The sequence below is a fragment of the Gopherus flavomarginatus genome, chromosome 6, assembly GCF_025201925.1.
Source record: "Gopherus flavomarginatus isolate rGopFla2 chromosome 6, rGopFla2.mat.asm, whole genome shotgun sequence".
NCBI classification, from domain to species: Eukaryota; Metazoa; Chordata; order Testudines; family Testudinidae; genus Gopherus; species Gopherus flavomarginatus.
Genome location: NC_066622.1, coordinates 94,395,119 through 94,421,999, shown reverse-complemented (window position 1 = coordinate 94,421,999; position 26,881 = coordinate 94,395,119). Strand labels below are relative to the sequence as shown.

Here is a 26,881-nt window from a genome sequence, read left to right as displayed (position 1 = left end):
AGAGATGACTTTATTAACTCCTAACATTTCAACAGGTGCTTAAATAGAAGACCCAAATTGAAGTCAAAGGACCTCATTCTAACTAATGCAAGGCACTACAGAGGCCACATTTGGAAAAATATACGTAGTGTTCTTGTTACCATATAATATGATATAAAAATGCAGAAAATATTGAAGTGCATATTCAAAATGATTAGGAATTCAAAGATGATAGACAAATTACAGTAGTTAAATGTTCTTTGGAAAAGTGAAGATTTAGAGCCTTATTTTGCCATTGCAGGTGAATCACATATATAAGACTTTTGAAATTAGTCTGTATTCTGCACAAAATAAACACACATACACTTGAATGATGTGACTTGCTATGCGTCCCATCAAAGTACTAGAGTGTGAGTAAAGTGGTTAACTAGGAAAATGAGCAGGTTGAATTTATTGTAATTGGATGAATTTCACATTTGTGAAAATGAGAAGCAGTGCATTATCAGCAGGCAGGCACGATTCACAAACACACAGTATAAGCTTGCTGACAGAGTTCTTAGTACATCTCAGTCCTGAGCTTGAAAACTCTGCTAGGCTTGATCTTCTAAGAGACTTCTGATAATGCTGAATGAATTAAGTAGAAGTTTGTGATGTGAATAACATTTTAAAAAAATCTAAATTCTGCAAACTAACACTTCAGTATAATGCCTTTGTCAGGGCATTAACTCTGCTGTTCCAAGTGTTCTGTAGGTGACCGGTGAGATGGAAGGGGGACTGGGAGATTAAAATTATCTGGGACATATGAGGATACATGGAAAGGCGACCAAAAAAAATCAAATATGTTAGCCAGTTATGAAAATGGAGAAAAAGGAAATTGAGATACAGTATTAGGGGGAGGGGAAGGTCAAATAGAATAGACTTTCTGATTTAAAAGAACTAAAAGAATGGCAAGTTTAAAATTTCCATACATTCTCTTCTTTTATTGTAACCTTAAGGCATTGAAAGTGAAGTTAGATAATCTGGGTTTGAATCTCAGCTTTGGAGCAATCTCTGCTTAAGTCATTGAACCTCTCTGTGCCTCAGTTTTCCCATTTGCAGACTGGATATGGATGATATTGCACTCCATATGATTTTATGAAAATATGCTAATGAATATGAATATAATGTAACTGGAATATGCTTCATGCAAAGGTCTCTCGTAAGGTATCATTACAAACCTTATGATCTACTGAGAGTGGATCCTATTTGCATAAATGTATCATTCTTGTATCTGAAACTAGAAATATAACTCTGAGGTTCTATTGTAATTAAGTAAAGTGTGGGCCTTTAATGTTGGTTTCAAATCTTGATGGCTCCCATTTACCAGGACAACTGACTGTAGATGTCTCTGTTTACTTGCAAGCCTTGCTGTGAATCAGGCCTGGAAGAATGAAGGCTTGGGGGTCTCACAGGACAAGTAACCATGTCACCTGGTACTGGAATCCATCTTAAACCTAGTGCTTTTCCATTTAGAAGGAGGGGTTGGGACCCAGAGAGACAAAAGATTCCCACTGTGTGCCAAAGGTGTAAAAGGAGGTGGAAAAGAACAAAGAGGGCGGCAATCATGAGAAATCCCCTAGCTACCACCTAAACTAACAAGAACTATACTGGGGACAGGGTTGGGCCCAGACTAGGAAGGCATCTGGTCTGTGAAAGAAACTTATTGGTACATCTCTGAGGGTGAGATTTACCTGCATTTAGTTTCCTACTATATTAGGCTTAGACTTCCGTGTTTTATTTTATTTTGCTTGGTAACTTGCTTTGTTCTGTCTGTTATTACTTGGAACCACTTAAATCCTACCTTTTATATTTAATACAATCACTTTTGCTTATTAGTTGACTCAGAGTAAGTAAGTAATTCCTGGGGGAGCAAACAGCTGTGCATATCTCTCTATCAGTGTTATAGAGGCAGACAACTTATGAGTTTACCCTGTATAAGCTTTATACAGAATAAAACAGATTTAGTTGGGGTTTGGATCCAGCTGGAAACTGGGTATCTGGGTGCTAGAGACAGGAGCACTTTCTAAGCCCTTTTCAGTTAAGTCTGCAGTTTTTGGGGGGATGGGGTTCAGACCCTGAGTCTGTGTTGGAGAAGACTGGCATATGTGGCTCAACAAGGCAGGGTTCTGAAGTCCCAAGCTGGCAGGGAAAACTGGCTCAGAGGTAGTCTCAGCACATCAGGTGGCAGTCCCAAGGGGGTCTCTGTGACCGAACTCATCACAATATGATACTTTCATAACTCTCAGGGATGCTGTGAAACTAATACTAATTCATCAATGTCTGTAAAGCATTTTATGGAAGACATTATTGAAGTGCAAGATATGATTATGTTGGTTCTCAGTTAATTGCACTTGAGGGCAAGTGTTTTAAAATTCTGATTCCTGCATCTCTACCCTAGAGTGCTAATCCTTCACCTAATGCCTCCCTCTACTTTTCACTATAGAAATGGCCTGAAACCTCTTCCCAATCCCCACTTGCCACTACGAGCAGTTTTTTTCTTCTTCAGTTTTGGCACATCACTGATTCTTTCTCACTTTATGGGCATGTACTCCCAGATGAGCCATCTTTCCTCTGCCAGTTCCAAGCCAAAACAAACAGTGTGAGTTAAACAAACAAGAAAAGCTGGAACAGTTGGTTTGATCTCTAAAGTAAGAAAAGTAGCAAAGTACATTTACTTTTCATTTTACAACCACAAAGCTGAATGCATGGTTTTGCACTTAACTAGATATATTTCTTGATTAAAAACTGTTACCTCAGCTTCTTGAAAATGACTGCCATTTATCATCAACAGCACAGTTCGTAGTCAATGATTTGCAATCCAAATGTATTCATTTTTAGAACCTGTGATTGATAGAGTGCATCAGCTGGTTGCATAGTTTGCAAAGAGGGGAAACAAATACTTCACCATCCTTATCAGACTTAGAGTGCTCCTTTTTCAGTGCCTGTATACAGCTTTTGTACATTTCTTTGGAGCAATAGGCATATTTCCAAGAGTAAACTTTTTAATGACAATCAACTACTGTTGCTCTTGGAAGAGGTGGCCAGAAAGTTTTCAGTAAATCACAGTAACATCCATAAGAGCTCCATAACTCTTTGGGGGAATTTTTCAGAATTAATAGATGTTCAGCTATAACACCTAGCAGCAGAAATCCTTCTAAAAATGAAGCATCTGAAGTAAAGTAACATTCTTAACATGAACTCCATTTTGTTTCTTAAAGAATACACACAGCCCAAAACAAACCTATCCCTCAAAATCACAGCATCCCAAGAGCAGAGATTTCACTGTTAAGAGCATCCTGGGAGAAGCAATAAGTAAAGGCAACTTTCACACAGCTACTTACTGGAGCCCTTGGGAAAAGTTAAACAAAATGTGTTTTAATAAATAAAACAGAGTTAATTAAAATCCACTTGAAAAGCTAGCATAGGAGAAAAGTCAAAGGAAAATTATTACCTATTACCATGTGGTTAGTGGAAACTAATTCTGTTTGGAATGAGACAGATATCTCATTGAGGGATTGATTCTGCCATCCTTTCTCATGTCAAATAGTATCTTTTTTTAGCAAGTGATCCCATTAAAATTATTGGAACTATCTGACAGCATGAATAGGGGGAGCAGAATATTGCCTGCAGTATGCATCTTGAAGTATCAAGCTGGTAAATTCCTTAAAAATTATGAGGGGTGGCATTGTATAATTATAGGTAGAGAACATTTTAATATTTTTGTTCAAGTATTAAGTGTGGTACTATTGAAGAAACAGTAATGAAGAGTTGTCTACTATAATTTAAAGTGAAAAATGTATTTTCTAAATCTAGTTTCAACTGGGACAGTCATGCAGAGAACCAGAATAAACCTACTATTGGGGGACTGGATGTTTCAGAGGATAAATAATAGGATCTAGGATCCAGTAGAAATCTAGCCCAGGTCACTAGTGATTGAAAATAATTACCTTCTGATTGTATGGTGGCCTCTGAGAAATAACTTTGGTCTGAATCCATTTTGTAGTAGATAGTTGACAATATCACAAAAATTACCATAGCAACTGACAGTAGTTGGTACTTTTGTGGCCTATCTGTGGCATATTGGCAAGGTGATGTGGGGAAACCACCACCTACCTGATCTCTGGATATACAAAGATCTTTAGATTCCAAGGCTCTGAAACTGGTACCTTTTTCACATCAGAGAAAAAACTCTGACCCCATATTTTACATTGTAAACAAGTTCCCTCCCATACTGCTTACTATTGTAATGTATATTGCTAAATGGAAAAGAAGAGTTGTAGGTCATTTATCCTCCCCTGCCCTATTGGCTTAATGGTTCTGGTTTCTGAATACTTTGCCCATGGAAGACATGTGAATTATATTGCCTGAATGCATTTTTTACCAGCACTGAAATTTGCAATTTGACATGTAAAATTTGGCCTCAACCACCATTTTGAGTTCAGATCTATTCATAAGTTGGTTAATATATGATATATTGTAATATCAAAGTTGTGAAGTTTTAAAATCATTCTTGCTGAGCAAGAGAGCAACATGTTCCAAATGATGTGTGAAGACGCAAATCTCAAATACTTTATGCATCTTTGCCCTGCAGAAATAACTAGGCTTCTTATAATTGGTAAAAAAACTAATTGGTAAAAAACTAACTTATAAATACTGGGCTTCAATCTTCCCTTTTGGTGCATGAGCGTGTGCTTGTATTGGTAGGGTCAGCTATGTTCAGGGATGAATGAACTCTCAAAAGAGGATGGGTTGTATTAGGTCAGCTGCCTTCCCCAGGGGTTTCTAAAAAGAAAGGCCATCTTGAATTTGCAGACAGAGCTCTACAGAAGCCCTTCCGGTAGAGGCTGTTCAATGTATGCACATTTCCAAAGTGCAGGGAGCTGGTCAGATCTAGGATTTTGGTTCAGGCCTCTGCTATTTAGTTAGGGTTTCTGCCATTTGTTTTATCTGAAGTAGTTTGCTTATCCCTAGTATCATAAACTACTACAGACAGCTCTAACTGATGCTTAATCAACTTTTGTTCCCAGAGTAGGAGCCAGCACAAACTTTGTACTGTTCTTAGGAGGTATTCCTTTGATGTTGTTTCCACTAGCATTTGGCAGAGTGCCTATGGCAGCTGAAGTGGTAGTAGCCTATGCCGTCTACTTCAGGGTTAGCTGATAACTCCGAAAAAACCTGTCATGCTTGTGTGGCTGAGAAGCATAGCAATGGTCAAGGCTAATTTTTCATTGTGTTACAGTCTTTTCCTTACTGTACGACAGCTGAGTTTGGTTGCAGCACATGCTATGGCAGTTCAAGATCAGACTTGTAGATAGAGAACAAAAAGGAAGTGTGCAAGGAATTGAAGAGAGAATATATTACTGTAACAACTTTAGCTCTGATATAATGTTTAAGGAGGATACAGGGTAGGAATTTGTGATATAGTGAATTAAATTTTCTATTTAAATTTGTTATGATATAGCAAAGTATCTGAGATAGAAAGTATCATAACAAACTCCAACCCTGTAGCCTTCACAGACAGTATATCGGCACTACTGCTGTAACAGCAATCTTGTCTTTTCAATTTCTTGCACACTTCCTCTCTTTGTTTTTTATTTTGAAATCGCATCTCACAGGCCAACTGCCATAGGCTGTGTTGTAACCAAACTCAGCTGTCATGAATTAAATAAATTGTACTTCACTGTTTAATGGATATGTGTGGCTCATCAAAATTCATATGAAGTAGGGGGTGATCTATATTTATCTCTTTTATATCACAAAACAATATAAATAGAGGTTTTAAAAAGAAGCTATTTACAGAAAAAGAGGTGTGTGTGTAAGGGGGGGGGCCCTTAGGAGGGGTGGGTAGCTCAGGGATTTTCTGTGGAAATCTTGTCCTAGTTCTGACCAAACCACTGACTCACTGTTTGACCATGAGCCTGCCTGTGCTTTCATTTCCCTATCAGCAAAATTATGCATAGTACCCTGTGATGTTGCAGTCTATATGATTTTATAAAAATATGCTAATGAGTGAATATAATGTAACTGGAATATGCTTCATGCAAAAGGTCTCTTTTAAGGTATCATTACAAAGCTTATAATCTACTGTGTGTGATCATCCTATTTGTATAAATGTACTACTCTTGTATCTGAAACTAGAAATATGAAATATAACTCTGAGGGCCTATTGTAATTATGCAAAGTGTGGGCCATTAACAGTGGTTTGGAATCTTGATGACTCCCATTAGCCAGGACAATTGACTGCCGATGGGTGTGTTTTACCTGTAAGTCTTCCTATATATGTGTGTGCTGGCAAGTGGGCAATGAAGTCTTGCAGTGACATGTGATCATGTCACCTGAACTGGAATCCATCTTTAACCTGGTGTCTTTCCACTGAGAGGAAGTGGATTGGAATCCAGAGAGGGAGAAAAGATTCCCGCTTTATGCAAAAGATATATAAATGGGTGGAACAGAACAAAGGGGGAGCCATCATGAAGAATCCCCTAGCTACCACCTGAGCTGGAACAAGAGCTGTACCAGGGGAAAGAATTGTGCCCAGGCCTGGAAGGTGTCCAGTCTGAGGAAAAAACTTACTAAAGCATCTCTGAGGGTGAGATTATCTGTATTCAGTTTAATTAGACATAGATTTGCACATTTTATTTTATTTTGCCTCATAACTTACTTTGTTCTGTCTGTTACTACTTGGAACCACTTAAATACTACTTTCTGTATTTAATAAAATCATTTTTTACTTATTAATTAACTCAGAGAATGTATTAATACCTGGGGGAGCAAACAACTGTGTATATCTTTCTATCAGTGTTATAGAGGGCGAACAATTTATGAGTTTACCCAGCATAAGCTTTATACAGGGTAAAACGGATTTGTCTGGGTTTAGACCCCATTGGGAGTTAGGCATCTGAGTGTTAAAGACAGGAACACTTCTGTTAGCTGCTTTCAGGTAAACCTGCAGCTTTGGGGTAAGTAATTCAGACCCTGGGTCTTTGTTGGAGCAGACGGGTGTGTCTGGCTCAGCAAGACAGGGTGCTGGGGTCCCGAGCTGGCAGGGAAAGCAGGAGTAGAGGTTGTCTTGGCACATCGGGTGGCAGCTCCTAAGCGGGGTTCTGTGATCCAACCCATCACATACCCCCTTCCTTATGGGGGGGCAGGTATAAGGATTAATCAGTTAATGGGCCAGATGTGCCCCATGAGTTTGGCTGGTCGAAACTGGCAGAACCCAGTCTGTGGGCCCCCAGTGACACTGAGTCTGCCTGGAGGCTGAAAGATTGCGACAGCATGAATTGTTCAACCCCTACTCAGTTTGGGAGCTTGAAGCTAGCCAATGCAGTACCAACGGCAGGCAGGGCCAGGCCAGGTACGTGAGATGTGCTGATTCAGTGGATCTCAGGGAGCCTTGTTTGGTAGGGCTTCTATGGAGGTCTAAGTGGATTTTGCCTTCCCCTTTATCTGCTCAGTGAAGTCCGTACATGAAAGGGCAGTGGTGTGCCACCCTGCCCCACACAGGAGTAAATATTTTCCTCCAATGCAGCTGCCCCGCAAAGATTGAGGGAGCTGATATTTTCAGCTGCACCTATGCACAGGAGAGTGAAAATTGTCCATCATTTGGAAAATGTTATAATATATAAGTGCTAAACATACTTGCTTTGACTTTATTTATTCCTTCACTGCTTTTCTTTGCAAACACCCAGTTTTTAGCTTTGGGAAGAAGAGTTTTATCTCCCAATCAATCCCCACGTCTCCTGATCGGTCCAATAAATCAGTAAAAATCTCACATCAACACTTAGCCAGAATTTCTAAAGCAAAATCTGAGATTTTCAGAGCAGCCTATAGGATTTAGACACATCCTCCATTATCATTAATTTTAATGTGTCCAAATTCCCAAGATTGTTCTGAAAAATCTCAACCCTTGTTTTCTTTCCCATTTTTAGAACTATCATATTTTACATCTTACGTGCTCAAGTATCAGAGGGGTAGCCATGTTAGTCTGGATCTGTAAAAGCAGCAAAGAATCCTGTGGCACCTTATAGACTAACAAACGTTTTGGAGCATGAGCTTTCGTGGGTGAATACCCACTTCTTCAGATGCATGTCAATCTTACATGCTATTTTCCCCTAGTCCAATACCATGGACTAGATGTCCCAGAGAGAGACTGAAGTGATTGCATGCACAACTGGTATACATTAAGAGGTGATGTACAACACAGACGAGGAGAAGACTTCTGAGACAGATTTCACCATCTTTGTGTGAGCTGTTTGCAAGATTATTTTAATTGATTTAAACCACTGTTGAGGTTATACAACCAGCATCAATAAGTAGACATAGAGTTGTACAAAATGTTCATCTTGAGGTAATTTGAAACCCGCTTGGCTTCAGGTTTTGTCCCAAATGCAAAATTCAGTCCAGTTTCATAGAATGATTACAAATCATGCACCTGAAGAAGTTTGTTTTTTACACATGAAAGCTTATGCCCAAATAAATCTGTTAGCCTTTAAGATGCCACCGGACTCTTGTTGTTTTTGTGGATACAGACTAACATGGCTACCCCCTGATACAAATCTTTAAAATAACCATAGCCAATTTCTGTGTTTACATTTGAACCAGGTGCAGCTCTGTTTTTTGCCGCCCCAAGCATGGCCATCAGGCAGCCTTTGGCAGCGTTTCTGTGGAAGGTTCGCCGGTCCCGTGCCTTCAGCGTACTCACTGCCGAATTACCGCCAAAACCGTGGGACCGGCGGACCTCCCGCAGAAACGCTGCCAAAGGCAGCCTGACTGCTGCCCTCACAGCAACCAGCAGGCCACCCCAGGCACGCACTTGCTGTGCTGGTGCCTGGAGCCGCCCGTGATTTGAACCATGTGAAATTCAACAGGAAATCAAGTAACACTCAGCAGTTTTCATTAAGTTTTTCCTTGACTTGAGACTCATTGAAACCCAAAACTCAGAGTGAAATGCAAAGGAGAGAATATCCATGGATTGAAACTGAAGAAAACATATACGTGACTCCCTGTCAGAGGAAATCAGAAAGTTTCTAATAGATTGGTCGCTGCTTTTCAGGTATCATAGAAGCATAGGATGTCAGGTTGGAAGGAACCTCAGGAGGTCATCTAGTCCAATACCCTGCTCAGAGCAGGACCAAACCTCAGACAGTAACATAAATGACTTATTCACCCGAACCTACAAATTTGGATGCACTCAGAGTTTTCCAAAAGTGGGAAAATACAACATAAAAGCTTTTCATAAACTGTTTCACAAAATGCTCTTCTGAGAATCAATCCCAAGTTACAGAGAGAAGATTACATTGAAATCAAAGAAGTGTCTCACTAGTTTGGGATAAAGTGAGGAAGCTCAGTTTCAGACAGATGACTATAAATATAATATTTGGCTGTCTTAAGTGAATATCTCTCCCATATGGAAAAGATAGCCATGGAAGACAATGTGGGAACATGTCTTCTGGCCCCAATAGCTTGGCTTATGGTATGGTGAAAGAGAGAAGAAATCATATTTTTGTTTTCTTCAATGTCAGAGGTAGACTTTTGTCTCTCCTATCTGAAACTTTTCTTTTATGAATTTGTAGAGTACCATTATGTGGAATACCAACTGTTAATCTTTTTGTCATGTTGAAAATGGACTATTTTTTCCTATTGTTTTCTGCCTCATAGCCACTTCTAATCCATGACAGTACACCAACCTCTCAACTCACAACTATTTAGTTTCTTTAATAGCCTATTGTTAGGTACTTTATCAAAGGCTGTTTGAAAGTTCAAATGAATGATATCTACCTGTTTTCTTTTCTATTCTGAAGGAGATATTTTTGGTTTGGTCATGTTCTCACCTGACTTCCAGGAACCATGCACAGAACTGAGTGGAAATTGTACTAAACTACTTTAGCAGTAGGATTCTCCTTCAATGATGTGGTCCAGAGAAGGCTTTCCATCCATCCAAGGATGCAAATTTTGTGTGTGTGTGTGTGTATATATATATATATAATGACTGGGTTGTGGGCAGTCTGACTTAGTGGTTGGAGCAGAGTCGGGAATCAGGAGGCAGGCCAGGTCTGATACCAGGAGGTGAGAGTCTGAGACAGGCCAGAGGGCAAACTCTGGTCAGATTGTCAGCGGGCACTAGGAGCAGGTGTCTCAGGGGAAGCAGTCCAAAGTAGAGAGAACCCAGTTTCATGAACAACTTCCTGTTCCTGTGCTGGTTTTTTATAGAAATTGTGAACCAATCAGGATGCCCAGTATTCTGCCAAACAGATTCCAGGACAGGGGTCCTCTGTTGGAGTTAGCAGTCACTGAGTGGCAGGTTGCAGCTTATTAGCTCTGAAATGCTCTGTGGACCAGGTTTCAAGACTCACGGTCCCCAGACAGTGAGGAAGGAGCCTTAAGTGACCCCATACTCCCATGAGAGAATAATGTAGAAGAAACTGCAAATGGAACCTCAAGAGTTTCCTGCCCTGTACATGGATCTTATCACCTAGGGACACAAGCTGGTTTTGTTGCCTAAATTGTAAGCTGAGGGTCAAACAGATAATAGCATATATACAGTCTGTTTGGATGCCCAATTCTTTTTTCAGGTAGCTGCAGAATTTTCAAATGCTGTTTTTTGTTTACAACTACACATACAGTTTACTTGAGCCCTTCATTCAACATATCAAACTTGTGGCCCTTTTGGCCTCCAGTTTTCCAAGGTAGCCTTGGAATTTGCCACCCACAAATTTGTACAGACAAATGGCAATGAATGTGCAAAACAGATGGGCTCATTTTTGGAGGGGGCCAAAAACAGTAGGTAAACAATATCCTTCCTTACTTTCATGCAGCTGTAGTAGTAACCCTTGAATTGACTTAAGGGGGAGTTGGTTCAGACCCTTAGGGTATATGTACACTGCAATAAAACACCCGCACCTGGCTCCTGTCAACTGACTTGAGCTCATGGGCTGTGAGGCTATAAAAATGCAATGTAGACACTTAGGCTTGGGACTGGAACCTGGATGCTGGGAACCTCTCCCTTGTGGGGTCCGAGAGCTCAGGCTCCAGAGTGAGCCCAAATATCTACACTGCAATTTTATAGCCATGCAGTCCATGGCTGTGAATATTCAAGCCCAGGCCCTGCAAGCCCGAGTTAGCTGATATGGGCCAGCTGTGGATGTTAAATTGCAATGTAGACATAATTTAGAGACTATCCATATTACTTAGCCTGAGGTCCTTTCGTAGGTCTTCACCTGTACTTGGGGTTATATTTCTTCTCCATCCAAGATTCCTACTGAAGTCAGTGAAGTTTAGTGTTAATCTATTGTGCAGTTGCGGGGTTTCTGTGTGTTAACTAATTACAAATGTAATTGATATATGATAAGAAAGTAATGTCTTATTAAGAAGGTATATTTGTACTATATAAGATTAATACTATTTTAAAATTACACAAGAGAACTATTTTTCTTTATACACAAAAGTCTCACTTGCCTTATAAATCCAAAACACGTTTAAAAGGCTGTACCCGAGGTGCATTTTGCTTGCATTTCTCTTATGGATATCAAAGAGAGCTATGCATGTGGAAACCCTAAGACTCAGACATTTAATAATTAGCATCCCTGTCCCTGGATTTAGACACAAATGGATCTGACTTAGATTTTTCTCTTTTAAAATTAAAAAGTTACCTTTTGAACTCATTTACTTAATAATTGTCAAAATATAGCAACATTCAGTTTTTACAGCATAACAAATGAAACTGTGTCAATGTCTGTTCCTTTATATATTGAGCCACTTGCAACAGTATAATCAGCTATTGCCTCCTGTGGGGTGTATTTAGTCAGCAAAGAGCTCAGATACTAAACTGTGGTATATATTGTTCCACAAGCAGCATATTGTTTTTCATTCAGTCTTTTTAATACCTGTAGTTTTCTCTGGATATGAAGCCTCTTTGTCACAGAAGCTCCTTTTTCATGTGGCTCACCTTTGATTGTGCAGAATCAACTGCTTTGAATTATTTTTGTAAATTATGTCCTATCCATCTTTTCTACAGTGTTTACTTGCAAGGTGATTTTCATGCAAAGGAATTTCATATTAGAAGCAATTGAATATTCACAGCAGGAAAATGTCCGTTTCCTTAAGTGGGAGGAAATGAGTTGTGCAGTTAACAGTTCATTATTATTACCTCTGTTAACGCAATGATATTTAAAAAGTTATATTTTCCATTACTGTGCCAGTAAGATATTCTTAACTACTGTCTGTCACACTGGGTAACAAAGTGTTGTAGCAGATGTTTAGCTGTAGTTGCACTGTACAGCAGGTAAGGAAATGGTCTAGTTACACAACTTAGAGTAAACTAGTGAATATATAGCAAATTCAGGTGCATGTTTCAAAAATCCATTTATGAAGTCATACATAATTAAGTAAAGTGAAGAAAATCTAATTATTTAGTAGCACTTTCCTTTCTTAAAACAATCTGAGGAACAGAACTTGTTCAGTAATTATAATTTATAAGGTACTGACAGCTTAGAAAGTGCCAAGCACTTGCAGATTTCAAGGAGAACCCATGAAGCTTCAAAAAATTCTGCAGAAGCTGAAAAAAAAATCCACTGACTTCCACCAACTGCACCATGGGAATACAGAGGCATCATCCATCATTTTAGGCCTTGGGAGGTTAACATTTATAGTACTAATCTTCTGAGGCTCTAATTTGTACTTTACTGGGAAACTAAAAAGAAAAAAAGTGATGGTTAGTAAACCTCCTCTGGAAGAGTTTTGTAATTTTCCCTTTTTAGTTCTTTAAACCCATTAATATATTTCTATCAGCCAAGAGGGGATACATATAGAGAGAGCTATATTTTTCTCTACTCTCACATGCCATTTTATGGAACAAGCTTCTGCACCCAGCTGGTTTTTCCCCAAGAAAACTGAAGTATGCTTTGGCTGATTGTGAGAAGTGTGATAATTAATTACATTAATCTGTATGCTACACTGAATTCCGCTTGATTTTGCAGATTGGAAAATTCTCACATGAATGTTTTATTGTCAAATGTTATTTAAAACATGAATTTTCATTAGTATTATGTAACATTAATACTGTCCTGTTTGTTCTGTTGTGCTATGTGCTCTACAAACATACAGTAACTGACTGTCATGAATAATATGAATTTTTCATGTAGCCCTAATTCAAGGCATGCTGACATGATTTTAAGTGTAGACAGTGTTCTTGAAAGGTCCTAGGTGGCCAGTAATAGAGTTCAAAGTCCTCCCTTCTTATACAATTATGGCTTAGGCAGCTAATGTGTCAGCCTCGTCAAATTGTCCATCACCTATGAGGTCTTAGAATTCATCCTTGTAAAGAAAGTTTTAAGTAGGAGAAGATGGCTCAGTCTGCATGTCCACTCAAGTTTTGGACCTCTGCTTGGATTGATGATGACAGTGCTAGTTTTCATGATGAGGATCAATCACTGGTAGGTGGACTCAAGAGCTGTGAACAGAGATTGCCAAAAGAGAGTAGTTGTGAACTCTCTGTTTGCAGGTAGTGGGGCTTGGTGAGCATTTGGTCAGTCTTTCTGGGTTTGTTTGATTGTTTTGCAACTGGACTGTGGGACCCTGAGTAAGCAGCTGAGACAGGTCTGTTTGTTGGTGCCTTGGTAAGGGCTGTGTGACTCTGACATTTGGAGCTTTGCTCAACTCTGTTGTTTCAAGTGTCTGAGTGGTTAATTGGAGGGAATTTGGAGAAGAAACGTGAGAGGCTTTCCTTCTAGGTTCAGCTCTGCATGCAATTCCATGATGGCCAGCAATTGAACAGTGATGGTGACCTGCAACTAATGTGCCAGGTTTTCTTTCCTGCCTAAAGCTGGAAGGGGTTTCATAGAATAGAGTCATAGAATATTAAGGTTGGAAGGGACCTCAGGAGATCATCTAGTCCAACCCCCTGCTCAAAGCAGGACCAATCCCCAGACAGATTTTTACCCTAGTTCCCTAAATGGCCCCCTCAAGGATTGAACTCACAACCCTAGGTTTAGCAAGCCAATGCTTAAACCACTGAGCTATCCCTCCCCCCCATTCTTGTGCATGGATGCAAATTGGTGGCTGTGCTGGAGGAGTAGATTCTTGCATTGGAGGGATAAGTAGAGGGGCTACTGAGAGTCAGAGAATCTAATTCAATCTGGGCTTGGAATATATGAAGCTAAGACTCTTGTAGTAGGGCAGCCTGCCACTTTAAGAGCCAGGAGGCCTGAGGCCAGTCAGCTCTTTTCTGTTAGACTCACCCTGCCCTGGGTATTGGACTGCAGAAGAGAAAAGTCCAGCAGTTAAATCCTGACTGGGGAGGAGACGGTGCTTACCTGGGGACCAAGAAGCCTGGTTAAGGGTCAACAGTTGTCTGCAGGCTATTGTTTGATCAGATGCCTTTGTAGAAGGGCATGTCTTGATCAGATTGTAGGTTTGATCAAAGCCCAGGTACCTCTTGGTGTGTGCTGAGACACTGTTGCAGCTGAGGTCAGGCTGTAAGGAAGGGATGCTGGGTCAGCCTGAGCTGAAAATTCCTTTGTTTTCTTGCTATTCTTGGACTTTGTCTAAAGGATTCTGTTACCCCAGAATGGGTTGAACTCCCTAAAGCAACTTGGCTGGAGGGCCAAAGAACATGGTGGGGAAGTTGAGGCAGAGATGCTGCAATGCCACATTGCATATTGGGGCAGTCCAGGATGGTGAGTTGTGTACAATGCTATAAGTAGCTAATATGATAGAGGCATAAGGTGGGTGAGGTAATATCTTTTATTGGATTAACTTCTGTTGGTGAGAGAGAAAAGCTTTCAAGCTTACACAGAACTTGTCTCTCTTGTCTCTCTAATATCCTGGGACTGACATGGCTACTACAACACTGCATACAGATATAAGGTGAAAGGCAGAACAATTTTTAGGGAAATGTCTAGTCCAGATGCTTTCAGCTAGTTTCTGTGAGCATCTTTGGACCTTACTGTATTGTCTCTTCTAGTATATCTGACCCCTTCTGATGTCATTGTTGTTGTCTAGGATATATATTTATTTACTTACTTTAGTTACTGTGACACCCATCTACTAAGTGGTGCTTTCCACAAGGAGCATTTTGCACTAGGTTACAGTTTATTTCCAGTTCTGTTCAAGATGATGTATTTGATTTATAAAGCTCTTTGTGGTTTGAGTCCTGGTTATCTCTGAGAAAGCATCTACTTTCATTCCATCCCAACAGATGAGATTAACTGAGATACACTTGCTGATAGTCCCCAGATCTGAACCATGTAGGGCTGGAGCCAGGGCTTTCTCACTGGGTATCCTCAGTTCTTGAACTCCCTTTCCCTCCCTTCAGGGCATTTGCAAGGTATCCAGTATATTTCTATGCAAGCCTTTGCCTGGGAGCGTATTATGAAATGATTGAATTTTTTGTTGCAGCTGAGGAGCTGTGTTTTCTTGAAGTTTTCTTTAGCATGACCCTTTTTGAGTTAATATCTTCATTTTTTTTCAGAAGTGCTGAGCATTAAAACAATGGAACCTGCAGGTGCTCAGAAAGTCTGGAAAATCAGACATGTTTTAATTTACATAATTTTTAAATGATGTACATGCACCTGGAGTTTGAAATAGGCACATCTTATAAATGAAAAGGTAAATATTCAGAAAATTTTATAAAGCTGATAAGTGAAAATAAACTGACTTGTTAATACTATGCTCATGGGATAATCGTGAACAAATACTGAAGTCCCAGGTGGTTAGAAAGTTGTAATAAATCCTGGAAAACTTTGATCTTTTCAAAAAATTTTCACCAGTTTAAAAATAGAAAAAATATACAGAAGTTAGATGTTGGCCTTGTTAAAAAACAAAACAAAAACTCAGGAATACAGCAGGAAAGAGTGACTCATAAATGGCTAAATAAATACTAGTATTAGAGAATTGTAAAAAGCTGTTCCTTGATCTATTCACTCTATTCTGTAACCTTGATAAAAGTCAAAGGTGGTCTCCAAACACTGGCTTTCTGTGCAGGTTCTGAAATGAAGTACATCACTTATTATACAAAAGAATAGCAGTGACAAATCTGCTTGTAGGGAGAATTTCACTTTATTTTTCCATGAGTACATCTCCATTTCAGAAACTGGGATTGTTGCCATTTTGATTTATTTTTAATTCCCCATACAGATTAACTGTAAAGCCTCCCTCACGGCAATTCCATCTATTTGCATCTGGGCAGGGATGTGGTCTTCCAGCCAGCAGTCATCAGACTTTAAGTTGGAGATACTGGTTTACTGGAACCTTGTGAGGATGCTCTGAGGATAAGTCCAGTAACAGAATAAGCCATGTGTAAGGCTTTAGTCCCACAAGAAGGCTCAATAGGGAAACCCAGAGTAACTAATACCAATGGGAGCAGTGTTTACAAAATAGAGAGCCAATAAAACACAAGTAAGTGGATATTAAAACAAGGTTGGTAGTCCACCTTGAATTACTTTATTTAAGCTAATGAAATAAGGAAGGGAAAATAGAAACTTTAAAAAAACCAAAAACCTTAGTCAAACAACTTTTTTTTTTTTTTGCAAATTGACTAACAAAACCCCAAAATCAAATTTTCCTCCCAAATTACCCCACTGAATGGTTCCCCCTTGCACCAAGTCTGACTCTTATCACATACTATGATTAGGTAGGACTACTGAGTGCTTGTTTGCAGCCTCTTAAGTGCACAAAGTTTGGCTGGCTTGTAGATGGTGGTAGGGCCTATTGCTGTGAATAAGCAACTTCAGTAGTAGGAGAAAGAGAGTGTGCTTGCAAGGCAGAAATAGGTGGGGACTTCTGAGTCTCGGTGTAAGGCTGAGGTTGTGGAGCCTACTCTAAACCACAGCAGGAGTTTACCCAGATTTGCATGCTTATGCTGCTACCTGGAGTGTGAGAGAGTTAGGTTCAAATCTCTGCTCTGTCTGGTTTTTGGCTAGATCACAGTGGCAAGGCTTAACTAGAGCTTAGTTTTTTCAAAGTTGGAATAATTAACAGAGTACTGAAAGGTGTAAGATATGCAGCTAATATGTGAGCTGCCTTACATGCCTGTGCAAGGGAGAAGGAGGGTAAACATGCCCCTTTACTTTCTTACTTGGGGTACTCACATGAGTAGTAGCCCAAGAGGAGTGGGTAGAAGCAGCCTCAGCACTAGTGAGCATCTCTATGGGGAAAAGGTGGGCATGGTTGAGGAGTGGGCAGAACACTGGCTCCATCCCCCACACTTGTATTTCACTGGCCAGCACTGCTGAGACACCATGCCAGGGCTGGTGGGAGAGTCCATAGTAGTTGTCATTAAAAAGTCAACATTTAACAACAGATAAACACCAAATTAACCGAGATACATCAGTTATTTTCCATTTTAAATATAGGCAAATAACACTATGCTTTTTGGTAAATGTTTGTAAACATTGACTTTCTAATGGAGACCACCATAGTATCCAAGAGGAATACTACACACAAATTTAGGCCCAAATTCATCTTTAAAATATTGTATACTGAGCAAAACTGTGGTCATGGCCTGCTTGGACTTGGTTGTGGGTTTCTTAGAAGGAGGCCTTGCATGGTACCTGTGGCTTGGTCAAAATCTACTCAAGTATTAAATGCCTTGTGTCATAAACAGATAGTGAAGGGTTAATGTCTCTTTTACCTGTAAAGGGTTAACAAGCTCAGTGAACCTGGCTGACCCCTGACCAAAGGACCAATCGGGGGATAAGATACTTTTAAATCTTGGTGCAGGGAAGTCTTTGTTTTGTGCTGTTTGTTTTGTTCTTTGTTTGCTCTTAGGGATAAGAGGGACCAGACGTACAACCAGATCTGCCTCCATTCTTTCTAACAGTCTCTCATGTTCAGAATAGTAAGTACTGGCTAGAAAAGGCGAATTAGTTTTTGTTTATTTTCTTAATTTGCAAATGTGTATTTTGCTGGAAGAATATTTTACCTCTGTTTGCTGTAACTTGTATCTTAGGCTAGGGGAGAGGGAATCCCTCTAGTCTATATAAGCTGAAGACCCTGTAACATTTTCCATCTTGATTTTACAGAGATAATTTTTACTTTTTTCTTTCTTTAATTAGAAGCTTTCTTTTTTAAGAACCTGATTGATTTTTTCCTTGTGTAAAACTCAAGGGGATTGGGTCTGGACTCACCAGGGAGTAGTGGGGGGAGAGAAAGGGGGCGGGGGAAGGTTAATTCCTCTCTGTTTTAGGATCCAAGGAGTTTGGATCAGTGTACCTCTCAGGGAAAGTCTGGGAGGGGGAAGGAGGAGGAATGGTTTATTTCCCTTTCTTTTAAGACCCAAGGGGTTTGGGTCTTGGGTCCCCCAGGGAAGATTTTGGGGAGACAGGGAGTGTACCAGACACTGGAATTTCTGGTTGGTGGCAGCACTATCAGATCTAAGCTAGGAATCAAGTTTAGAGGGGTACACGCAGGTCCTCTCTTTCTGGACGCTAAAGTTCCAAGTGGGAATAATACCTTGACACCTTGTTTCACCAAAAAGGTTAGTAGTGATCGGATGACTAACATAGTGAACATCATTGTAAATTATGTAGGATCTGAGGCTAAAATAGTGAAAGAACAAGTTAAAAAATTCTGAGACAAGTTAGATGTCTTCAGCTTGATGAAATGCATGCTAGAATACTTAAGGAACTGGTTGAAGAAACCTCTGAGCCACTAACAATTATCTTTGAGAATTAGTGAAGGATAGGAGAAATTCTAGAGGTCTGGAAAAGGGAAAATACATTACCTATAAAAAGGGGAATAAAGACAACCCAGGGACAACCTGTCATCTTAACTGGAGAGATAATGGAGCCAATAATCAATCAATCAAATTGTAAGTGCCTAGAAAATAAGGTGATAAGTAACAGTCAGCATGGATTTGTCAGGAACAAATCATTTTCATACCAACCTAATATCCTTCTTTGACAGGGTTACAACCTTGTGGATAGGGTAGGAAGAAGTAGATGTGATATATCTCAACTTCAGTAAGGCATCTGATACTGTCTCGCATGACCTCATAAGGAAACTAGGGAAATATAGTCTAGACAAACCTACTATAAGGTAGGTGCAGGTTGGTAAACCGTACTGAGTAATCATCAGTGGTTCACAGTCAAGCTGGAAGGGCATATTGAATGGGATCCCACAGGGATCTCTCCAGGGTCCAGTTCTATTTGATATCTTCATAAATGTTTTGGATAAGGGCACAGGGAATTGACTTATAAAGTTCACGGACAATACAAAGTGGGGAGGGGTTACAAGCAGTTTGGGAGAGAGAATTAGAATTCAAAATGATCTTGACAAACTGAAGAAATCGTCTGAAATAAACAGGATGAAATTCAATAAGAACAAATGCAAAATACTACATTTAGCCCTGGTCTACACTACAAGTTTAGGTCGAATTTAGCAGAGTTAGATCGATTTAACCCTGCACCCGTACACACAACAAAGCTATTTTTGTCGACTTAAAGGGCTCTTAAAATTGATTTCTGTACTCCTCCCCGAAGAGGGGATTAGCGCTGAAATCGACCCTGCTGGGTCAAATTTGGGGTAGCGTGGATGCAATTTGATGGTAATGGCCTCCGGGAGCTATCCCAGAGTGCTCCATTGTGACCGCTCTGAACAGCACTCTAAACTCAAATGCACTGGCTAGGTAGACAGGGAAAGCCCCAGGAACTTTTGATTTTCATTTCCTGTTTGGCCAGCGTAGCGAGCTCATCAGCACAGGTGACCATGGAGTCCCAGCATCGCAAAAGAGCTCCAGCATGGACCGAACAGGAGATACTGCATCTGATCACTGTATGGGGAGACAAATCCATGCTATCCAAACTCTGTTCCAAAAGACAAAACGCTGGAATATTTGAAAACATCTCTGAGGGCATGAAGGACAGAGGTTATAACAGGGACCCGCAGCACGGCCGTGCGAAGCCTACTAAAGAATCAAAGAGGCCCACAGCTGCTTCGGGTCAGAGCCCCAGACATGCCGCTTCTATGATGAGCTGCATGCCATTCTAGGGGGTGCCTCCACAACTATCCTACTACTACTACTGTGCTTCCCTCCTCCTCTGCCCCTCCCGGGCTACATTGGCAATTATTCCCCATTTGCGTGACAAATTAAAAAAGAATACATGAATTTGAAACAACAATGACTTCATTGCCCCTGCAAGCGGAGATCAAAGTGGGGAGGGGAAGGTGGTTGGCTTACAGGGAAGTAGAGTGAACCAAGGGGACAGGTTTTCATCAAGGAGAAACCAACAAAACTTTCACATCGTAGTCTGGCCAGTCATGAAACTGGTTTTCAAAGCTTCTCTGATGCACAACGCGCCCTGCTGTGCTCTTCTAACTGCCCTGGTGTCTGGGTGCGTGTAATCAGTGGCCAAGTGATTTGCATCAACCTCCCACCCTGCCATAAACATCTCCCCCTTACTCTCTCAGATATTGTGGAGCACACAGCAAGCAGTAATAATGATGGGAATATTGGTTTCGCTGAGATCTAACCAAGTCAGTAAACTGTGCCAGTGAGCTTTTAAATGTCCAAAGGCACATTCTACCACCATTCTGCACTTGCTCATCCTATAGTTGAACTGATCCTTACTACTGTCCAGGCTTCATGAGCCATGGGAGCTGGGGTAGGTGCGACTGTGCAGTGCTGCTGACTGGGAGAGCGGCCTGAGGAAGAAGCCTCCAGCTGGCATGATATTCCAGGCAGGGCTGAATCTCCATTAGACGAAACTTAAAGAAGAGAATGACCTGGAGTCATTCTCATTTTTGTCCAGGTACCCCCAACCAACCTTACTGAGGCTGGCCGGGAGCACTCATGTCTGTCCAGGTGCCCCTGACCAACCTAACCAAGGTCGGCCAGGAGCACCCACGGGACAACGACGATGGCTAGCAGTCATATTGTACCGTCTGCCATCTTGCCAAGGCAAGGCAACGCTGCTGTGTAGCACTCCAGTACCACGTCTGCCAGCAGCACCTGGGAGACATATGGTGACAGTGAGCTGAGCGGGCTCCATGCTTTCTGTGGTATGTCGTCTGCATGGGTAACCCAGGAAAAAAGGCGAGAAGTGATTTTTTGCTGTTCCTTTCACAGAGGGAGGGAGAAAGGGACAGAGAGCGGCCTGATAACATGTACCCAGAGCCACCCACGACAATGTTTTTGCCCCATCAGGCATTGGGAGCTCAACCCAGAATTCCAATGGGTGGTGGAGACTGCAGGAATTGTGGGATAGCTGCCACAGTGCAACGCTCCAAAAGTTGACGCTAGCCACCGACTTAATGGGGACATGCACAATCGATTTCTAAAAAATCGACTTCTACTAAATTGACCTAATTTCGTAGTATAGACATACCCTCAGGAAGCAATAATCAGTGGCTGAAACACAAAAGGGGAAATACTGCATAGGAAGCAGTACTGCAGAAAAGGATCTGGTGTTTATAGTGGATCACAAACTAAATGAGTCAACAATGTAATACTGTTGCTAAAAAAGTAAACATCATTCTGGGATGTATTAGCAGGAGTGTTGTAAGCAAGATACTTTCCACTGAAAAGTACTCCAGTGGAGTATTGTGTCCAGTTCTGGGCACTACACTTTGAGAAAGATGTGGACAACTTGTAAAAAGTCCAGAGGAGAGCAACTAAAATGATTAAAGGTCTAGAAAATATGACCTATGAGGAAAGATTGAAAAAACTGGGTTACTTTTGTCTGGAAAAGAGAAGACGGGATATAAGTCTTCAAGTACATAAAAGGCTGGTACAAAGAGGAGAGTGATGCATTGTTCTATCCTCAGTGTATGAGGAGATCAAGAAGCAGTGGGCTTAAGTTTCAACGAGGGAGATTTAGATTAGACATTAGGAAAAACTTCTTAACTGTACCGGTAGTTAAGCACTGGAACAAATTACGTAGGGAGGTTGTGGAATCTCTGTCATTGGCAGTTTTCCAGAACAGGCTAGACAAACATGTCAGGATGGTCTAGATAATACGTACTCCTACCTTAGTGCAGAGAACAAGATAAGATTAACTATTCAGGTCCCTTCCAGTCCTACATCTCTATGACTTTACGTAGAAATCAGAATATATGCTGTCAGAGCAACAAAAGGTGCTACTGTTAAAATGGGAGAGGGCATTTTGTGAATATACATAGACATGTTTACCCATTTTGGTGTAGCAAATTCTGATGCACTCTACTAACCATACCTTTGCAAGTATCAGAGGGGTAGCTGTGTTAGTCTGCATCTGTAATAAGCAACAAAGAGTCCTGTGGCATGTTATAGACTAACCGATGTATTGGAGCATAAGCTTTCGTGGGTGAATACGAAGTGGGTATTCACTTACCTTTGCAGATATTCCTGAGAGGTAGAATATAGGAAGAGCTGTTTAAATTGTATTTGTACATGTATATTTGCTCTTTATGGTTCACACCCAATTATATAAATCACAGGTAACTGACACTTATATTTAATTTTTTTTTATAAAGTGCATTTAGTTATGGGCAGTGTTCATGTTAGCATAGAGCTCTTAGAATAGCTAGCACTATGGATAAACAGAATTTCAGCACCTCTCCAGATCAAGTAACAGAACAGTTACTTGCATGTACTTGACCTGTAATTTTAAAACAGATTTAATAATGACCCAGCTTACTTCATTTTCATTTTATATGGTGTCTACTGTTTGTAATTCGAAGGAACAGCAGTAAAGGCTGGACAGTGGATGCATGGTGGGGTGGAGACCAGGAGGATAAGTGGAGATCTGCTGGCTGTATCTTTCGCAAGCATGAGGACTTCAGGAGCACTGGAGAGAGCACATGCTGAGAGTGTTTCTGTTACACACATTTGTGGTCTGTGCAGAAAGTGGGGCTTTGTTGTGTCCCCTCCTTGCCCCTATATAATTTATTATCACTGCTCTTGGTTTTTGAGTCACCTGCTACTTGCACATTAGGACAGCAAGGAGTGAGATTATACTTGTCCCCTGCAAGGGGGTAGGCACAGTGTAGAAGGGGGAGAAGCTCCTTATGTTCTCTCCGTTCCACTCTTGTATTCCCAGATGTGGCTAGGAAAATCTTGCCATAAACTGGGAGGGAAAATGCCAAGTGTGGATCAGCATTGAAACGTACTGCTTTGTCATCCTAAAGTCCAGAGGCATCACCCTAGCACCACAATTTTATGTTCAGACAAAATAAGGTTTAATATAGTGATAGCAGAATAACTTTTCAGTGTATCCCTGAAGAAATAAAGCTACTGAAATTCCATTGTTCTGGCTACTTATTAGGTCTGCAATTTTATTTGCAGTTGGTTAACTAAAAAAAAATGTTGACCCAATAATAGAAATGAAACTCTCTAAACCTCAAGTTCAACAATTAGGTTTATAGTCAGCGTTTAAGTCTGACTAGTAGAGCACAGAGCAAACAAAGGGGAGTGCAGATACCTCTAGGCCACTCATGGCCAGAGCCACTAATGTGAATTTGTTGTTTTTTGTATATTTTTTTAACTGAAAGTAAGCCACATGCTCAGCTTCATTCTGGGCATGCGCAGGATTTTCAGTAGTATCAAAAAGGTTTCTGAAAATTGATTTGGCCCCTTGTTTGCATATTGTCTGTCTAGACATTTCCATAGTCCTCATCATTGTAGCATCTAAGCACTCCAAAAATATTAAAGAATTTGTCCTCGTGACACTATGCCGAGGAAGGGAAATATTATTTTCCCTATTGTACAGATGGGAACCAAGGCGTAGAGAGATTGTGATTTGTCCAAGGTCACACAGTAAGTCTGTGTCTATGCCAGGAATTCAACCCAAGTCTTTTAGGTTCTGGACCACTGCCTCAACCACAAAACCTTATTTCCTTTCTATGGTTGGATGCTTTTTCTCTTTTTTCACTCATGCTGAAGAAAGACAGGAGGCCATGGATGTGATTTAACTAGGCTGCAACTTTATCCACTTAAAATATCAGGGAGTACCGGTTGTACAGGACAGAAAGGAGGGGTTTGGCTGCCTGCTGTTCCAGGTGTAGGAGTCCCAGACCCCTTCCTCACTGGTATAGAGGGCCTTCCAGGGCTACATGGAATAAAAATCTTCTCTCACTCCCAAACACACTTTATCTCTGTTTCTCTCTCTCTTCTGGTCAACAGGCAGGGCAGCGCAGTGACCTTCTTATGTCCTGATCAAACTGCTTCCTGCCCTTCCTGTCCATCTCTGTTAACTTCTCCCTACCTGTCTAAGGGAGCCCTTACAGGGCAATGTCCCTTTTCTTCCAGTTAGCTCAATAAGACCATACTTGCATGAAGGTTGCAGTGGGCACATTTTCTTTGAGTTGCTCCTGTTAACTGAAAGCACTTGAATAATGTATTTGTGAAAAATAAATGACTTTCAATCTTAGACATTGATAATATAAAAATTGCTTTTTGCATTGCAGGCTTGCTGTTTTATATAATTAAGCCCTTTATTTTATAGAGTCTAAATCTGCATTGCTTTAGTAGGTCTCAAAAGCTTTTGAATATGACCCTGAGGAATGCACTGTTTCCCTAAAAAGGACCAGTTGCAGTATAGTAGCAGCATCAGCACCAGCATCAATGGGCATCCTTTTGTTTCACTACTACTTTTAAACCTTATAGCTCTCAGGTATTGAAGATGCGTATATGAAGGTGCACCACCTCGTCCCCCCACTCTATCCCTGAATGCCCTTTGAGCCTTCTCTCCCCCCCTCAAATCTACTCCCTTTTCAGGTTCATTATCCTTTCACATCTGCACCAAAAGCTCCTCAATTTGAATCCCTGGCAGTCCCTGCTGCCCATTCTCTTCCCACCACAGTTGCCAACTTTGACGTGACAAATAAGCACCCTAAATTTCACAATAAGCCAAACATCAAGCTAATCTGATTTCAAAACAAGGCCAAAACAAGCCAATCCATAAGAACCCCAACACTCTATGTGACTAGATCCTCCTGGTGTGCAGCCTGAAATTGTGGTGGGCCCACTGTACACCCCTGGCTCTCTTTGCCCCTGCTTGCTGGGAGCCGATCAAAAAAAAAAGAGGCAACAAGCTACAAGCTAAAAACTAGCCAAACAAGCAACTCACAAGCCAATAACAAGCCCAATTTCTGCATTTTTATTTTTTTTGTCGGTTTAGCATGTCTGCTTCCCACTTGCCATTAGCAATAACCATTGGAGATGTGCACGAGAGCCAGCCTTCCATTAAGCCTGAAAAGAGTATCTACCTGGAACCTGCTGTCTTTTCTGTATGTTAAATAAACTTCAAACATAGATTTGCTTTAAGATATTGTCACCATGTCAGCTAGCAGACATCTATTTGACTGTGATTAATAATGGCTGAGATAATTTTGAAGGTAGTTGAACAGCTACTGTGAAGGAAAAACATTTATTTTAAACATAGCTAGGAACCTGGGATTGCATTAGTATGGTGATCAACCAGCAAAATAACAATACATGAGGGAGTTAATTTTAGCTTGAAATGACAGAAATGAGATCAAGAAAGTTGTTAGTGGTTAGGGTTAGAACTTTCATAGGAATCTGGGGGAATTAGATGCCCACACTTCAACAGGAGTTGGGGACCTAATTCTATTCAATTTCTTTGAAAACTCTAGATGACAATATTAGATTGGGACACAGAAGAGAGAGATTCTTTTTTCAACTCTACCACTGATTCGTTGTAAACTTTTAAAAGGTGACTTAATAGTAAGTATCCTGGTTTACCTGTAGTATCCTGGTTTACCATTGGTAAAATGGGTAAAATAGTACTTTGCTGATGAGGTTTGTTTAATGAACAGTTGAAAAGCTCTTTGAGAGCTTCTACTTGTTATATAACTGTCAATTACTGTTATATTCAGTGCATACTTGTTAAAAATACCCCCATAATTGGATATATAAGCACTTGTTTTTCTTTTAAGTCTACTGCTGCACTTTTTGTCTTTAGGCAATATGAAAGCTTTGGCATTGTATCTGAAAATTGATACATTACATAATTGAGGCAGCACCTGAAACTCATGTTACCTTGTGCACCAAGTATTTGAGGCAGCACTCACATGGTTAATACTTCTGGTCACATTTTATAATAAGGTATAAATTATAAGTAGTTTGGAAATGGTTAATCGTAGAATATCAGGGTTGGAAGGGACCTCAGGAGGTCATCTAGTCCAACTCCCTGCTCAAAGCAGGACCAATTCTCAACTAAATCATCCCAGCCAGGGCTTTGTCAAGCCTGACCTTAAAAACGTTGAAGGAAGGAGATTCCATCACCTCCCTAGGTAACCTATTTCAGTGCTTCACCACCCTCCTAGTGAAAAAGTTTTTCCTAATATCCAGCCTAACCTCCCCCATGCAACTTGAGACTACTACTCCTTGTCCTGTCATCTGGTACCACTGAGAACAGTCTAGATCCATCCTTTTTGGACCCCCCTTTCAGGTAGTTGAAATCAGCTATCAAATCCTCCCTCATTCTTCTCTTCTGCAGACTAAACAATCCCAGTTCCCTCAGCCTCTCCTCATAAGTCATGTGGTTCAGCCCCCTAATAATTTTTGTTGCTTAGATGATCCATAGATGTTATAAGCATGTTACCAACATGAATACTATGTTTTATAGATGGTTATAAACATATTATAAAATGTTATGGCTATAAGCAATAGATTGCTTGGACTCTAACAATTTATTAAAACATCTATTGATCTTTTATAAACTATTTATTAATAGAAAGTGGGGTCAGCTTTGGTGAGTAGAGAGAAGAAAAATTAAGTGTTACCACAAAATAACATGCTTTCACACTGATTCTGCATTTGCTTTAATTAGTGTAGTTCACATTCAGCTTATTGGCAGTCACTTATGGCTTTGTGTTTAATATCAGCTGTTAATGAATAAAGAACAGAAGCTGACTTCCTTCATGAAAA

At 40.5% G+C, this 26,881-nt stretch overlaps 2 protein-coding genes across 9 annotated transcripts in view; one reads left to right on the top strand and one right to left on the bottom strand.

Moving 5' to 3' along the window:
* Positions 1-26,881, top strand: part of CTNNA3 (catenin alpha 3) — a 941,808-nt gene that overhangs the window by 373,303 nt on the left and 541,624 nt on the right. The window lies entirely within an intron of this gene.
* The window catches only part of LRRTM3 (leucine rich repeat transmembrane neuronal 3), a 141,974-nt gene that overhangs the window by 86,369 nt on the left and 28,724 nt on the right, over positions 1-26,881 (bottom strand). The gene's annotated exons all lie outside the window — the stretch shown is intronic.